Source organism: Silene latifolia, chromosome 9, assembly GCF_048544455.1.
Source record: "Silene latifolia isolate original U9 population chromosome 9, ASM4854445v1, whole genome shotgun sequence".
Lineage (NCBI taxonomy): Eukaryota > Viridiplantae > Streptophyta > Magnoliopsida > Caryophyllales > Caryophyllaceae > Silene > Silene latifolia.
The window spans coordinates 48,534,996-48,553,706 of record NC_133534.1 but is presented as its reverse complement, the minus strand read 5'-3'; the positions used below and the strand labels follow the sequence as shown (position 1 = coordinate 48,553,706).

The window sequence follows — 18,711 nt, the reverse complement described above, 5'->3', positions numbered from 1 at the left end:
ATGTTGTCGATGATACTGAAAATTTCACGAGTTAAATTCCGGCGATTTCTATTCGATTGTCACTGTTGCACCTCCCACAACGAAAGGATGATGCTATTGTTCAATTTCCACTTTCTTTCGCCTGAATGTGTGTACGAGCAATAACAGCTGCACAATTGGCGCCACTCGAAAGCAATGTATCTCTTTTTTTATGTCGATGTATCTCAAAGGAATTTTAATGTATCTAGTAAGTAATTTTGTGTATCTAGCCATTGTTTTAATGTATCTCACATAGATACACGAAATTAGTTATTAGGTACATTAAAATTGGGCTGAGATATATCAATAAATAAACCATATACACTAATTGGGATTTACTCAAACTTTGTATTGAATTAGTAAGATAAGGAAAAGCCATCGAGAATCCAGATAGACGCCAAATTCAATTCTTTCAGGAGTCATCGGCGCATAAGTGACGACCAGGGCAGATGCTGGCGCAACTCCGGCGAGCAATCTTTCCTAATTGAAAAAATCTCCTAAAAACAACCAAGCAATAAAATCGAGACACCAATCGCTCGACTTCCGGTGACACCGCAAACCTCGCTAGATGTGAAAACCGGACCAGAAATTATAGTAGGAGAAAGGAGAAGGGGGGAGTTTAACAACTGACAACCACCACAATCATCGTCGGCGACTTCGTCAAACATCCGACGGACAACCTCAACCTTAGACATGGATAAAAGACGGTAAATCTGAAAAGCAATTGCAGCACAGTTACTGTCAAAGGGGGCGAAGGATAGAGCCGCTTCTGGTGGTTGTTAGGTGGCCGGAAGCTGAGATCAATGGTGGTGATTGATACCTGTCGAAGTGAGTACCAAAAATAATATTTATAAATTCCGAACTACAACTAGCAAGCGGTAGTAAGGGTCGATCCGCAGGGAGGTAGGGAGATAATAGTTGCTATATATTTCAGTCTGTCGGGTAACAGTTGTGGGGGTTTTGATGTGAATAAATTCTAAAACTAATAACATAAACTAAATAAATAAATAAAAGTTGCAAAAGATGTAAACTATGATAAAAGAAATGCTAAGACGGTCGGTTCACTATAGCTGCGATGGCACATAATCCTAGGTAACTTCAAAATACGGTCGCGAAGGATGGGGAAAACAAGTCCTCTCGGTCCATGTTAAATAGTAGCTACCTCTCGGCCTATGCTACTATTCCCTAAGTCTCATTAATACTAACTCTCGTTCTTGATTAATGATTCCTAATGCAAACTAAATCACGTTATCTCTCGATCTTAGCAATTTAGTCGTTTTAATTCGTTAATTATTGTCCATTCCTATCTCTTAATCTATGGGATGGTCAAGTTTAAGCATCTATCAAGTCTCCTTTCGGTTTCATTGAAAGATAAAGCACTTAACGAAACAAACAAAGCAAAACCAGACGCGTAAACAGTCGATCGACCATGGGTACCGGTCGATCGACCATACCGTGAATCGAAATCGCCTATAATTTATGCCATCTACGCTATAGCTCCCCTACATCCTAGCAATGGTGATTTAGCTACTCATATTCATGCAAATAACAACAATGAAATTGGTAATTAAAACAATAAATGAAAGCATAATTGAACTAATTAAATTGGTAATTAAAACAATAAATGAAAGCATAATTGAACTATACTAGGGTTCAAGGGATCTAAACTAGCAATTTCTAAACTAATAAAATAGTAAGAACAAACTGAAATAAGGGAACAAGGATTACCGAAATTGGAACAAGCGAAGAATAAATCCGAAAGCAATGAGAACTTTATTGATAAATTGAATGTGAATGAAAACCTAAAGTAAAGTAATCTGAAAACTAGATGCCTGATACAAGAGAGTTGTGTTACGTTATATAGAAGAAGTAACGTAACCTAATTTCCTAAACTTAAGTACAATGGGCTTCTCGTTTTTTAATTCACGCATCAGCTCGTGGGGTGGTCGATCGACCACTTGTACCAGTCGATCGGCCAAGAGTGCTGTACAGAATTGCATTCTGACGATTCCTGCAGCGCGCACCGATCTTAAAATAGCTGCCATTTCTTCGTTACTTGGTCAAATCAGGCGTTTTACGCGGAGTTGGAAAGATAAGAGGATAAGCTTTCACCCCCAATTGGAATCACTCTGTTATCAGCTCTATAACTCGAGATATTGCCATATGAAGCAGGCTGCAAAATCGTGAAGTGCTTCTTTGCTTGTTAAACTCGTACGCACCCATGTTTTTGCTATCTTTAGGCCTTGAAACGCGCACCAAGCTCATTCCTCGAGTCAATACTTCATGTCAAATCCTATGCTAAATACTCCGGGGCAGATTTGGTCCATTTTCCGCCATATTCTTCACATTCCTACAAAATCACACGAAAAGGAAGAAATACACGAAATAAGGGAAATAGTAGCATAAACTACTTAATTGAGCTCTGAAATGCGTGTGAAATGAGGTGCAAAACATCATATATTAGACACGCATCAAACTTCCCCAAACCAAACCCTTGCTTGTCCCCAAGCAAGAACTAGACTCGATCTTAAAACCTAATGGAACGAGTTCAATCTCAGAGCGAAATGCAACAAGTAAAGCCTAAACCAATTTAATGCACAACTAACAATCAATTAGCATCGTAAATCATGCAAACGAGTTATGGAGTCGTTAAAAACTGCTAAACCGTCAACTATAGAGACTTATCAAATTGGACTCTCACGGGTCGCTCAAATCACTCAAATAAGCACAGGTGAATATATGTAAATATAGAAAGAAATAATTTTGTAACGACACTCACCTAACTACGACCTATAAGAACATGCCTGCAATCTAATATGAAAATAATCTCTACAACCGTACATATGCATTCCAACCAAACCAGTGACCATGACACATGCCGAGGTAAATATGGATATGTGAGGTAATGGGTAAGAGGAGGCAAAAATGAATTTGGATAAGAGGAGTTAAAGCCAAGCTAGTAACTACATGTCCAAATTACAACAACATCCAACTTCTTGCTCCAGATAAATCAATACAAAGCGGTGCTAATGAGTAACACTAATCTCACAATCTCCACAAAAAGTCAACTCCCCAAATGATAATAATAAAGCATAGGAGCAAAAATCGCCATTTGATAAAGACTTTGAATTATGCGATTTTGATTTTTTTCTTTTCTTTTCTTTTCTTCCTTCTTTTCATTTTTTTCTTTTTTCTTTTTTTTTCAATTCTATTTTCTCTTCCTTTCTTTCCTCCTTTCAACATTCCACCAACCTTCTCATACAGAGCAATATAACCAAGATGAAATAAACACATTCCCACAACTACCAATACTAGCTCGGATAGGGTAGGCTAAATAATGGTACGTAGCTTATGGGACGAAAAGGCAAATTTGGCTATGTGAGGCTTATGGGTAAAATGAGAAAAGAGGACCTCTACCACATGTGTCAACAAACCACAAACCGAATGCATACGGGTATTAAGCAGATTAAGTTCATATTTATGCATATTGATGTAACATGTCTTATAAGGAGTAACTACTCACATCCTAAAAAAAAACTGGTCATAAATGTCACCAGTTATAAGCTCTAAATCTCAGAATATAATGTAGTTTGCCAAAAATCTAAGTCAAGTCTCAAGTTCAGCAAGAAATTTAACGAAAACTCGTAGACTTATGCATATATGATTCTACTAATAACATGTCAATTAGCAAGGCTTAGGCATAAACAGCTGCAAATGCAATGTCATCATTGAAATACTACCGTTCCGACTCGACCTATGCTAAAATAAGCGTGAATTTTTTTGAAATTTTTGAAATTTTTCAATCAATTTTTTTTGAATTTTGATATATATATATGAAATGAAATAACAAATGCAAACTGAAATGCAATAAACGTGAAACAGAAATGCAATGGAACATATGAATGCAACGCAAAACCCTTCCCCAAACCAAATCACACAATGTCCCCATTGTGCAAAGTCATATAAGAAAATAAGCAAAGGAAATGGGAGTTGCGGAATTATAACTAAAATTGACATAGAAGAAGGACTCGAAAACTCACAAGACTTTAAGCGCAGCAAAAAGGAAACCTCCCCAAACCAGCGTGAGCTAGGAGGTTTCAGTAGCCAGCAGTGCTACCAACAAGTACCTGAAAAGACAAACAAAAGTGCCGCGCATAGTTTCCGAAAAAGCAATTTATGAAACGCAAAATTATGTGCACAATAAGGAAATGGAAGAAAACAGAAATAAATCGGAGAATAAAGTGGAGAAAAGACTCCCTCAACTCCGCAAATCGACCAAACGCAGCAGGGGAATGATCGAAAACAGGTACAGCAGCGGACAACGGTCGATCGACCACCTTACCCAGTCGATCGACCAAGATGACGGAAACAGAAGCTCCTGGAACTGTAGCACTCAGTCGATCGACTAAGATGGCCATTCGATTGACTGAAATAGCTGCTGTAACTTCCTGATTTCTTCGAATTAGCTTAATAAATTGAGCTAACAAGGTCTATAAGCCTGCAAATACACATAATAATGCGCCCAAAATTGCGCAAAACCCAAAGTAACAGTCTAAAGTTTATAAAAATCCTAAGCAAACCAAACTAAGCGAAGTTTCGCGCACACGAAAAACGATAAATAGTCTAAAAGCAATAAATTGTCTTAAAAAGGTCTAAGAAACGAATCAACGGAAACTGCGGAAAATCTCCGACCAAGGCTTCTGTCTACATGAAGTAGCTTCCGCAGTGCTCATCTCAGAAGCTGGACTCCACTCTACTCCGCCTGGAATACTCAACGGAACATCTCTAGCATCTTCCCAAGCATGGCCATCATCTTCTAGCTCCTCACACTCAAGGTCCGACTCCGAAATTTTGACTGGCTCCTTCTTCTTGGGCTCCTCATCTGGCTCCTCGTCAGTTGCATATCTCAGACATCCCAAACCGCCTCTCTGAACAATGGGCTCCTTCACAGCTGGAGCGATTAGCGGTTCTTTCTTCCCCAAACCGGTTCCTGCAACAGCCAAAACAGAAGAATCTTCCTCCGATTTGCTCCCATTCTGGGGCGGAGGTGTCATAACAGGAATAGGCACAGGTAATGAAGGAGGAGTTTCAGTAATTACAACATAAGACTTACGAGTAGAAATCGCATTACAAGTCACAAGACACATAGCATCTTTCTTCCTATAAGTCTGGGCAAAACTAATGGACTGCTTCCCCACCTTAAAGGTCAGTGTGCCTGAGCCAACATCAATAATTACACCAGCAGTGTGCAGAAAGGGTCTACCCAAAATGATAGGGATATGGGCATCCTCGGGCATGTCTAATACAATAAAGTCAACTGGGAAGAAGAATTTTCCTATTTGCACAGGAATATCTTCTAGGACTCCTACGGGCTGGACCGCAGAACGATCAGCCATTTGCACTGTCATATTAGTGACCGCAAATCTAGTCAATCCTAATCTCCTAGCAAGACTCAAAGCCATGACACTAATACTAGCCCCTAAATCACATAATGCCTTCTCAATTGAGAAGGTACCAATATTACAAGGGTCTGAAAAGCTACCCGGGTCAGCTAACTTGTGTGGAGCAATGTGAGTCAAATAAGAGCTAGATTCTTCAGTTAAATTAACAGACTCGACCATATCAAGTGTCCGCTTCTTATTTAAAAGCTGCTTCATGAATTTCATATAAGCGGGAACTTGATTAACCAAGTCAAGAAAAGGTACTTGCACATTGAGACTATGAATGACATTTTTAAATTTTTCAAAGTATACCTCATCCTTCGTTGGTACCAAATTTCTCTCGGATATGGGGCTGTCAGAAGTAGCTTAGCCCTCTCCTCTAGGTCTCTCATACCGGCATCGGTGGACTTAGGCTGAAAATCCACTACTTTATCCTTGTTATAGCTCGAACCTTCTTCAGTCCGTCTCATGAATGAACCATTGACCGTCGTAGGGTCATACTTTGGAATCGGAACGGACCCATCAACATCTGGATCTTGCCCCGATAGTTTCGAAGCTGTCGTACCCCGAAACAAGAAGTCCCTCCTGGCATTGGAGGATGGAATGGTTCGTCATCAACTGCTTCCTCAGTCGATCGACCATGTTGGTCAGTCGATCGACTAGTTTCAACAGTACCAGAAGCTATGTCATTTCGCGGACTGGTCGATCGACTGAGTGATGTGGTCGATCGACCGTGATTACTGCTGATCGTCTTTTTCTCGCCCTTTTTCTTCTTCCCTTTTTCAAAGACTTTCTCGGGTCCATCGAGAGCAGACCCGCTCCTCGGCGTCATTGCATGTACGGTCTCAATACGCTGATTCGAGAGTGGAATTGACTCGATATCTCACCGCATTCTTGTCTAATGTAGCAATTTGAGATTTCTACTCCATGATTGAGACCTCATTTGCCGCATTACTTTTCTCGTACCTCTACCATAAGCAAACAGCACTAGACTTATCAACTCGCAACTTCATTATTTGACTCTTGCTGTGACGGAGTGGATGGTGGTGGGGCTTCATAAGGAGGCACATATGGTTGATGCAGTGAAGTAGGATCGTATTTATACGAATTGTCGAGCTGAAGTTGATGAAAATCAAACATCTTCTCCTTAGGGTTCCTGCATGTCTCAGTTGTGTGTCCCGCTCCGCCGCATCTCCCACAAAATGGCACCTACTGCTCCTGAGAATGGAACATGGGTGCACCCTTCTGAAGTACTGTAGATAGGACCTGTAGGACCTAACAAAACAACACTAGAGGAAATGGTAAGAACTGCCTCAAGGTGCTCGATCTTCCCTTGAGGCGAAACACGTACTAAAATAAAAAACAACTAAAACTAGCGTGCCTCCCGAACGGCGCCAAAATTTGATACCTGTCGAAGTGAGTACCAAAAATAATATTTATAAATTCCGAACTATAACTAGCAAGCGGTAGTAAGGGTCGATCCGCAGGGAGGTAGGGAGATAATAGTTGCTATATATTTCAGTCTGTCGGGTAACAGTTGTGGGGGTTTTGATGTGAATAAATTCTAAAACTAATAACATAAACTAAATAAATAAATAAAAGTTGCAAAAGATGTAAACTATGATAAAAGAAATGCTAAGACGGTCGGTTCACTATAGCTGCGATGGCACATAATCCTAGGTAACTTCAAAATACGGTCGCGGAGGATGGGGAAAACAAGTCCTCTCGGTCCATGTTAAATAGTAGCTACCTCTCGGCCTATGCTACTACTCCCTAAGTCTCATTAATACTAACTCTCGTTCTTGATTAATGATTCCTAATGCAAACTAAATCACGTTATCTCTCGATCTTAGCAATTTAGTCATTTTAATTCGTTAATTATTGTCCATTCCTATCTCTTGATCTATGGGATGGTCAAGTTTAAGCATCTATCAAGTCTCCTTTCGGTCTCATTGAAAGATAAAGCACTTAACGAAACAAACAAAGCAAAACCAGACACGTAACCAGTCGATCGACCATGGGTATCGGTCGATCGACCATACCATGAATCGAAATCGCCTATAATTTATGCCATATACGCTATAGCTCCCCTACATCCTAGCAATGGTGATTTAGCTACTCATATTCATGCAAATAACAACCATGAAATTGGTAATTAAAACAATAAGTGAAAGCATAATTGAACTAATTAAATTGGTAATTAAAACAATAAATGAAAGCATAATTGAACTATACTAGGGTTCAAGGGATCTAAACTAGCAATTTCTAAACTAATAAAATAGTAAGAACAAACTGAAATAAGGGAACAAGGATTACCGAAATTGGAACAAGCGAAGAATAAATCCGAAAGCAATGAGAACTTTATTGATAAATTGAATGTGAATGAAAACCTAAAGTAAAGTAATCTGAAAACTAGATGCCTGATACAAGAGAGTTGTGTTACGTTATATAGAAGAAGTAACGTAACCTAATTTCCTAAACTTAAGTACAATGGGCTTCTCGTCTTTTAATTCACGCATCAGCTCGTGGGGTGGTCGATCGACCACTTGTACCAGTCGATCGGCCAAGAGTGCTGTACAGAATTGCAATCTGACGATTCCTGCAGCGCGCACCGATATTAAAACAGCTGCCATTTCTTCGTTACTTGGTAAAATCAGGCGTTCTACACGGCGTTAGAAAGATAAGAGGATAAGCTTTCACCTCCAATTGGAATCACTCGATTATCAGCTTTAGAACTCGAGATATTTCCATCTGAAGCAGGCTGCAAAATCGTGAAGTGCTTCTTTGCTTGTTAAACTCGTACGCACCCATGTTTTTGCTATCTTTAGGCCTTGAAACGCGCACCAAGCTCATTCCTCGAGTCAATACTTCATGTTAAATCCTATGCTAAACACTCCGGGGCAGATTTGGTTCATTTTCCGCCATATTCTTCACATTCCTACAAAATCACACGAAAAGGAAGAAATACACGAAACAAGGGAAATAGTAGCATAAACTACTTAATTGAGCTCTGAAATGCGTGTGAAATGAGGTGCAAAACATCATATATTAGACACGCATCAGTGATGATCGTGGATCATGATGAAGGAAAAGGATGTTATAAAAAGATAAAGATGGGGGAGATAAAACGTAAGGCTGGGATTGGTTTTAGTCATTTACACGTGAGCTAGTCAATTTAGTTTATATAATTAGTACGTTCTCACCGAGTGATCGTTCTCACCGGATCCTAAATCTATATAGAGTGAGCATCCGGTGAGCCCAGCTTCTTAGATGAGTCCGTCCCGTGAATAAGGACCATTAGATCAACATGATCCAAGGGCTCTCGTTCAGCCACGTCGCCCCAAATAGTTTGATACAATTATAAAAAGCAAAGATGCTGGTCATCCAAGTCTCATAAATCAAAAATTTTCTCTCTCTAACAACTTACTCACTCTCTCTCTCTTTAAACATTAACTGAAGGAAACAAATCAGACGTTCGTCAGATCTTTGAGCAACTTTCTCTTATCAGAAGAAAAAACCCCCAAAAGCAACCAAAATTTTCTATAAATCTTCAAAAACATCAACTCAAGATCTTCAAGTTGTTCAATCGCGAATCTAATACTTCTGTTTCAAAAATAATAAAGAGGTATAAATCGATTATCTTTATGCGAATTTTTTAGAACTTTTTTTGTTATGTTTAATGTTATCACATAATTTCAAATTTAATTTGTAAGTTGTTATTGTCGATTTTGAATTATATGATGAAGAAAATGTTAAATTTGATAGTTGTTGGTTTAGATCTACGGTTAATATTTTACTCGAACTCAGAAATTGATTTTTCGCCAAAAAATTAGGTTTAATTTGATTGTTGTTGTTCTAGATCTAGAATTATATAAATAAACTGTCAATTGATTGTATGTTCGTTTTTTCTAACTTAGAAATTGAGAAATTAATTCTCGTTTCATATTATTATTGTTGTTGTTAATGTCGATTTTATGTGTTCCAACTGTTTGTGCGAAAAAATTAGGGTTAAGACATGATAAAATTTCGGAATAATGTTCGTTTTATTTTGTACTTGTTAAATTGCGATTTATTAAATTAACTTTCGTAAAATACTCGACACCTATTACTGTAACATTGTTACTGTAACACTATTACTGTAACACTGTTACTGTAACATTGTCACTCTAACATTTTTACTGTAACATTATTACTGTATGCCATGATTTATTTATTATTGAGAAATCGTTCGTTACTGTTGAATTGAACTTGAAATATTGTTACAACATTGTATATTTGATATTGTGTGATTTAATCCAATTAAATTTGTTGGTATAACATTATCATATTCACAAGAGATATTGATCACTAATGATGGAATCGGCACATGTTATTGTAATATTGTAACTGTAATCATTGTTACTGTAGCATTGTTACTGTAGCATTGTTACTGTAACGATGTTACTGTAATATTGTTACTGCATGACATAATATAGATGGTATCGAGGAATGGTCATTATTTATTGAACTGAACTTGAAATATTGTTAAAACATTGTATATTTACTGTTGTGTGATTTAACTCAATTAAATTTGATGATATAAACATTATACTCACAGATATTGTTGATTACTAATGATGGACCACCGACATTTGCAAATGTTTTTATTATAATTGATGCAATGCTTTGTTTTGAATGTCAGGAAATTTGAAGAATAGGGTTTGAGAAATCAAGTTATACAAAAAAAACTACCATAAAGATGATATATACAAAGAAGAGTAAGAGACTCACAAATAAGTCATGAAGATAGGTGTGAAGAAATGTGTGACTATGATGTATACTTGTTGTAGGCTTTTCACATTGTTGTGATGTGGTATTGTAAAACATTTTAGTATATCAGGATCAGTTGGACTAATGATATTAACTTGCCTTTTATTATTGTAATAATTAAAGTTTTTTGATCGTTTTAACATTGTATCCATGTTACTTTGATGAATGAATGATGTTACAAAGAACACAATTATCGTATCATTGTTACTTTATTGAATAATTGACGTTACAGTAATACCATCACTTTAAAAACGTCAAAAAAAAGACTTTTATCATTACATTTTAGAATTATTTTATACACCGTCTTATATAATAACCGAACTAATATATAATTATAACATTGTTACAATGTTAGTTTAATGAATCAATGTTTTTACAAAGAACACTCAACAATAATATTGATCCTAAATTGATGAACTAAATGTAACGTAGATGTTACAGTAACACTGTGTTACTCTGATGAATGACTGATGTTACTGTAACACTATTACTGTGACGTGACAGAATAAGGATTGATTATTGTATCGAAATTATTAGGAAGAGCACACAAAGTTCTTTAACAAATAACTAAAGCAACAAAGTGGTGTTGACCATACGATAAACAACATTAAACTATATGGTTTGTTTGAAAAGTTGACAATACATCTTAAAGTAACTAAATAGGCTATATGGGATTCGAACCCATACCTTTGTACAAGTTTTGCACATTGCTCTCCCATTTGAGCTAATAGCCTTTAAACTAACTACTCAAACTTTCAACTGAAATGAATAACAATAAAGGTATCCTCCTCCTACAAGCTTAAACTTGGCAATGACATAATAATACCCATTGTTCATACGTAGCTAAACTCTTTTTCATATGGCATAAATGCAAACATTGAAGCAACAAATCACTTCTCTAATCGTAGTCGATAATAAATGATGACATTATAATGAAACAATTTCATCAAAAGAATGATTATAAAGAAATTATAAATACGCTTTCACTCACAATTACAATATTATATAGTAACACTGTTTCACAATTATTTCAAGTTCAGTTTTGTCATGCAGTTTTATTGTTACAGTAATGTTATTACAGTAACGAGATTCGATTATTTTACGAAAGCTAATTTAATCTCCACAGATACCCCAAATTTCATGAAAATAAATGCAGGTATGAATTTTACTATGTCATATCACTAATTTATTGACAAACACTAAGAACACATATAATAGACAGCAAATATTATAAACATGATGTTATAAAACGAAATAATTCATAAAATCGCGTATCATCACATAAATCAATCGCACTTTAACAAAGCACAAAAAAATGAAAAATTATTAGTTTAATCATGTCATAACCCTAACTTTTCCAGAAATAATATAAATACAAATATAATCGGCATTAATAGTATGAACAATCAACAATAATAATATGAACACATGCAAGAAGATGAACTGATCTGATAAATTGTCTATTCAATTAAAATACGAATTGCTGTAATTAAATAAGAATTTTGTTAACAACTAAAAGGTCTAGAAATAACCTGGACATCGGTTGAAGGTATGTCATCGAAATATGCGATTTTAATTGAAATATCTAAGATTGGAGATTGATTGAGTTGTTTAAATTATTGAACTGATTCAATCTTGTATTGATAGAATCATGAATTGCTTGAATTGATTATAACGACATTCAAAGGTGAACATCAATTTAAAAAACGAAATTCAATAATAAAATTGATTTGTTGCAATTAAATAGGAATTTCGAAAGTAAATAGAACTAACCTTGAAATCGATTGAAGTTTAGCGATCGAAATATGCGAAATTAAAGTCTAATTAAAGTGCACTGAATGATTGAATCTGAAATTGCAAAAAATTATAGATGAGTTGAACGCATGTGATTTCAGAATTGGGATAAATTTAGGGTTTAGAGAAGAAGTGATTATAGTGAGAGACAAGAGAGAGAAAGAGATATTCAGTTATGAGGGCCAAACATTGAAAATAATAGGTTTTTATATGCCAGTCAAGGATTAATCTCAGCCGTTGATTAGGAGTAGATTTAATGGATGAGATTAAAATGCTAGACTCACCTAAGATACCTAGACTCACTTGATGCAATTTCTATATATATATATATATATATATATATATATATATATATATATATATGGTCGAGATCCTAAATCTATATAATATATATATATATATATTGAGAACCACTCATATATTGAGAACCATGAGAACCTATAGAACCGCTGGATCATACACAAATCCTAACAATTTAAATTTGTCGTGAACATATAAAACTTTATAAACTCTCTAGTCTATATCATTACAAACCAAACATTTCTATCTCTTCTCCCTCTCTGCCTCCTCATTCCATAACCGCACATCACCAAATTCTCCGTCGCCGACCATCGCATATCCCCAGATTCTCCGTCGCCGACCACCGCACATCACCGGATTCTCCATTGCCGACCAGTGCGTTTCTCCTTCTTCACAGCCATCGAGCACCGTTGCACTCTTCCTTCACCACCATTGACAAAGGTAAGTTTCCTGTTTAAATTTATTCAATTTTGTAATTTGAAGATATCATTTCCGTGTTATAACAATAGCATGATGATTTTATGTAAAATTTATATGATTGATTCGATTTTTACCCAAATTGATGCAATTTTGAATTAGTTTGACTGGAATATAAGTAAATTAGGGTTCATAAACAGTACAATCCGGAATTACTTTGACTGTAATATCAGTAAATTGCTTCGATTGAAATAGCAGCAGAGTAGGCTTTTGTGTATCATTGTTTGTAATTGAGATTCAACACGACTGGTCCGTTTTTGAATAATTAGCTATTTTCAGCTTTTCCTCCGGCTCATCCTCCAGTCAATCCTACAGTTCATTCTCCGCCAAATGATTTGTTCTGCATTGGGGGGTTGTCTTTTGTTACTGATTTTTTGCTCTTTACTTCTTTGACAGATGTGTGTACATTTTATGTGTCCAGAGACCTTCTTCTGAAAATTCAAAGATACTTTATGATCGGTATATTTATGGTCTGCAAGAAAGCATTACTTCACTGGTAATATTTGATTGTAGAACATTTGTTTTTTGTTTTCTTATTCGTTAAAACTAAAGTATTTGCCACATAAGATTTTGCTGGCTTTGTTTGATAATCATTTTCAGTCAGTTTTACACTGTAGGACTTTGTTCCAGTAGCTTAGTTGAAAACTCATAGCACACTACTTGTGTTTTCAATGATATATCATTTCCTTCGCATGTAATTTTACATGCAGTCAACCAACAACACTTGCTTGCTACACGTAGCAGGACCCACAAATAGCCGTCTATGTAACTCGAGGAACATGTGTTGGTATAGTTTTCTTTCAGCTAGTTTTTATATCCTAGTGCCATCAACTTGACTAGTGAAATGCCTGGAGTTCCGCTTTTCAGCTGATTGCATCTTTCCCTCCAATTTTGCATTCTGTGAGGTCGAGAAGTATATGGCTACTTGCTGTATGAGGAATATGTGGAAGTTATGGGAGTCCAATTTATAGGAAATGTGTTGCTCAACTGGAATAATAACCATTAGACCTGCTTTTAATTTACAAACTTTTAGGAGTAAGTTATCTAGGCAAGTTTGGGCAGACTCTTCTTAAGCTTAGTGGAAGAAAAAATTCAAGTGCTCAGCGCTCCCGTCTCAAAAGTAGACTATAGTAGCATGTTCAAATCTTATTTGTGAAGGTGGTATGAAAAGATCTATAACCAGCTCATAGCCTAACAACATTTCTGAGAACATCTGCTTCAAGTACTCAACTCTCCCTTCTCAAAAGTAGTTTATTTTTTATATCATATTCGAAAGCCAACTAGCTCATCTGGTAGAGCATTGTGCTATGCACAAAATGTGGATTTGACTCCCATATTGGCTATGAAATACACCATTCTTTCTTTTACTGAAAAATTATGTATGTAATTGGTAATACTATTTCAAGTATGGCATGTATGATAATAGTTTTGGTACATATGCTATTCTGTGAAATGCTTGTATGCTTGTCTTAAACTTCTAATCGCTGCGAAGCTAATAAAGCTATTACACTCGCTCATCATTCTCTTTATTGCTTGCTTCTCGCTTGAGTCTGATCATGGTTTGCATGTCATTGCCCGAATATGATTATGGCCTCCTTAATCATAGTTGTATTGTAGTGCTTGCATCATGAGTTCATGACACGTTCCTATCATGAGATTTTGCGATTTAATAGGCTATATGGGACTCGAACCCATACCTTTGTGCAAAATTTGCACATTGCTCTACCATTGAGCTAATAGCCTTTAAAGTACGCTAAACAAATACAAGTACAAAATAACTGAAATAAGTACACTGAAATGTTTCTCACATATTAGTATGATATGTAATAGATACACTAAAATGCCTTTTAGTTACATAAAAAGGCAGGGAAATACATTAAATCTCCTCCGCATTTCCCTTATTTCGTGTACATAGAACCTTATTTCATGCACATAAAACCTTATTTCATGCACATATAATCTTATTTCATGCCCATATAAAATTAACGCGTCCTTAGCAACAGTAACTAGTATCATAATATAACCAACTGATGCAACTGAAGAACTTTTTAATGCACATAGAACCTTATTTCATGCACATAGAACCTTATTTCATGCACATATAATCTTATTTCATGCCCATATAAAATTAACGCGTCCTTAGCCAACAGTAACTAGTATCATAATATAACAAACCTGATGCAACTGAAGAACTTTTTAATGCACATAGAACCTTATTTCATGCACATATAATCTTATTTCATGCCCATATAAAATTAACGCGTCCTTAGCCAACAGTAACTAGTATCATAATATAACAAACCTGATGCAACTGAAGAACTTTTTAATGCATATAGAAGCTTATTTCATGCACATAGAACCTTATTTCATGCACATATAATCTTATTTTCATGCCCATACAAACCTGATGCAACTGAAGAACTTTTTAATGCACACAGAACCTTATTTCATGCACATAGAACTTTATTTTATTCACATTTAACACATATTTCATGCACATAGAACATTATTTCATGCATTTACACAGTTGTTTAATGCACATATATTATTTTTCATGCATCTACAAGGCTACTTCAAGCATGCATCGATAAGGCTATTACACTCAAAAATCTTGCCATTCTTTTTGGACGGGAAAAGGTTTAGAGTTGGATTAGGGTAGTATTAGCTTAATCTTACCCTAAACCCTTTTACGGAAAAGAAATTCGAACGCCTCAAGACCAAAAGACACCCTCTTATAAATTACAAGTGTAAAATCCAAAATGTAATCCACTATGATTGGATCTAAATTTTCATCTAAATAAACTTAGTTGACAACATATTACTCTAACTCATCTAAGTAATTAATGTAACTTTCTCTTATTTTACATTTATAGCTCATAATGTAATTAGTAGACACAATAACTTCTAACTAGATTTAGAAATCTTATACTCTTCCATGCAAATTCAAGAACATAAACAAATTCAAAGTAATAATTGGAATCAAAGTGGTAATCATCAAATTGATCAGACAAGACCAGTAAGTTATTTGCGAGAATGCGCCAAGATCACGAAATAGGCAATGTTGTATAGCCTAAGTGGGCTGTTTTCGCCCTCCTAATGGGTAAAGGCTCCCAGTTACAATAATGCTGCTACTTAACTGAAAAGGTTACAATATGCTCAATTCACCTTCACAAAACTATAGAAGATAACAATGCATTGATATAGATCACACAGTTTAAAAGAAAGACAAAAAAACGAGGAGGAAAAGAAAAGAGGGATCTATCCAGCCAATCACAAGATTTATTTGGATAGACCTTACAGAAAAGTGTCCTACATCAGCAAATAATGTTTCAGTCCCTCCAACATTCAAATAGTTGTCATTAATAAGCTCAACAAACAGTCGAACATGATTGAATATTCGGAATTGACCTGATCAAAACAGGATCATATCCCAATTGATACAACCAAATAAAAAAGTTGAACCCACAACCACCTAACACGAAATAGCTGGACTTATAAGTAATCCAGCCTGAAAATGGAACAACAGACTCAAACATGACGTGAAATGACCCATCCTGATCAAATTAGACTGTTTTTCGAGTCTAGTTTAGTGTAGACACAGTTAGAAGAATAAGGAAGGATAACTTGTGGTGATATAAAGGACAGCGCCACCAAAGGAGATCCAAGCATCCTTTCCATTTCTTCTAAAGTACTAAATGGTAAGCCATGGATTAACCGCCTCAATAATGATAGGATTACATTTATTGAAATTGTAGAGACCAATTCCGGCATTCATTAGAACCAAACAGTCACAATTGGCGCGAAACTGTATCCCACTTTATCTTAACCACTGCTCATTAATCAATCGAAAATTGATTCTAACCCTTGGTAATGGACAGTTATTCCTGCATAATTTAGAATGGACTAGTATCAATTGGTCAATCCTCAACCAATCAAAAATCAAATTGAAAGGCAACTCCTACAATGACATATTATAAACATAATTTGAGCATTAATCGGTATTGTAAACCACACAACCAACTATTCTTGCATAATTTAGAATGGACAAAAGTGAAATGAAGCATTATCGAATGTTGAAGACGAAAAGCAAAAACTACATGAGAAATTAGGGTTAGATTATTGCTGAACTCTAACTAAACTGAAATTCCACATAGGTTGAAGCATAAGACTACAAATCTAAGAGTTCTTCATATAAACAATCAATTAACTTAATTAGGGAAATTACTCGAAGTTAGGGGGTAATAGCTATAGATAAATTGATGAATATCAAGGAAAATTACATGATAAACAAATTGAAGTGAATCGCCATGAATTTGAGAAGTGTATTACCGTAATTTGTAGGAATGAAACTCAGTAATGGCGGTTGAATCGAATTAGATGAACGGAAATATGATTTGGTTAACGATAATCGGAGAGGACGATCGGAAAGGACGCCAGAGAGGACGATGGTCGAAGAGAGAGAAGGAGAGATGAGTGAGAAAGTGAAAACGTGAAAATGAATGAGATTGAAGGGCTTGGGATTACGCGTAGGTTTCAAACAAAATAAAGTCTAATGTCGTATGTATTATTATTATTATTATTATTATTATTATTATTATTATTATTATTATTATTATTATTATTATTATTATTATTATTATTATTATTATTATTATTATTATTATTATTATTATTATTATTATTATTATTATTAGTGGTTCTCATTAATTATATATATATATATATATATATATATATATATATATATATATATATATATATATATATATATATATATATATATATATATATATATATATATATTTACTCAAAAGACTACATAAACCATTTAATTTTATTAATCCATAAAATATTATATTATTATTAATTATAGTTAAAATGGTAAAATTAAACAAAGGCTACCTAAACCATTTAATTTTTTTCTAAATGACATTTTATAATACATTACTTCGTACGATATTACTATAACTATATCTATACAATATTGTTAAAAGGCTTCTAAGAGCATTACATTTAATTTCATGTGGCATACTCATTAAATTTTATTCTATGTTTCATTTTCATAATTTTTAAATCTGTATTGATTAATAAATTTACTTAAATTTCTTACAAAAGTGACATCATATATTTTGTAACATATAAGTTAAAGTAAATCAAAGTAAAAGACTTTTAAAAGCATTAAATTTAATTCCATGTGGCATAATCATTAAATTTCAATCTATGTTGCATTTTTATAATTTTTAAATTTGTATTGATTATTAAATTTACAAAAAATTCTCACAAAAGTGTCATCATATATTTTGTAACATATAAGTTAAAATAAATAAAAGGATATTATCATTATTCTTAAATTAATTGTATACATTAAATATTTCTTGAGTTAAAAAAATTTCAAAAGTGATGTGATTTATACAAATTCAGTTACAAATTTCATAATTGTAACATATAAGCTAAACCAAATCGAAGGATATTAGCATTATTCTTAAATTAATTTTATACATTAAATATTTCATTAATTTTATACAAATTCACAAATAAAATTTAACATTTTAATTAAAGTTTTTGTAATAAAACCTGTTAATGAATTGATTAAAAGTTCTTTATACTTGTTTTTCTAATTTATAAATTCGATTAAGTGTTTGTTGGAAGTGTTGTTTTTTTTTATAAATTGTTATACTTTACTTTCCTAAAATTAAAACCTTTTTAATTAAAAATAAAAATAATTTTGTAGTTTAATAACATTCCTAAAAGTAAAAGTATGACATTTTACTTCAATTACTATTTAAAAACAAGGCAATTGAAAAACTATGACATTTTTCACATTAGTCCAATTTACTTATTATGTGAAAAACTATTCACGCGTCTAAAAACA

General features: G+C 34.4%; 1 long non-coding RNA gene across 1 annotated transcript; it reads left to right on the top strand.

Moving 5' to 3' along the window:
• Positions 1–8,774: 8,774 nt before the first annotated feature.
• On the top strand, positions 8,775–10,408 carry LOC141602669 (uncharacterized). The gene is made up of 2 exons (XR_012524593.1): positions 8,775–9,084; positions 10,141–10,408. It is a non-coding gene; the product is annotated as an uncharacterized LOC141602669 (long non-coding RNA).
• The last annotated feature ends 8,303 nt before the right edge of the window (positions 10,409–18,711 follow it).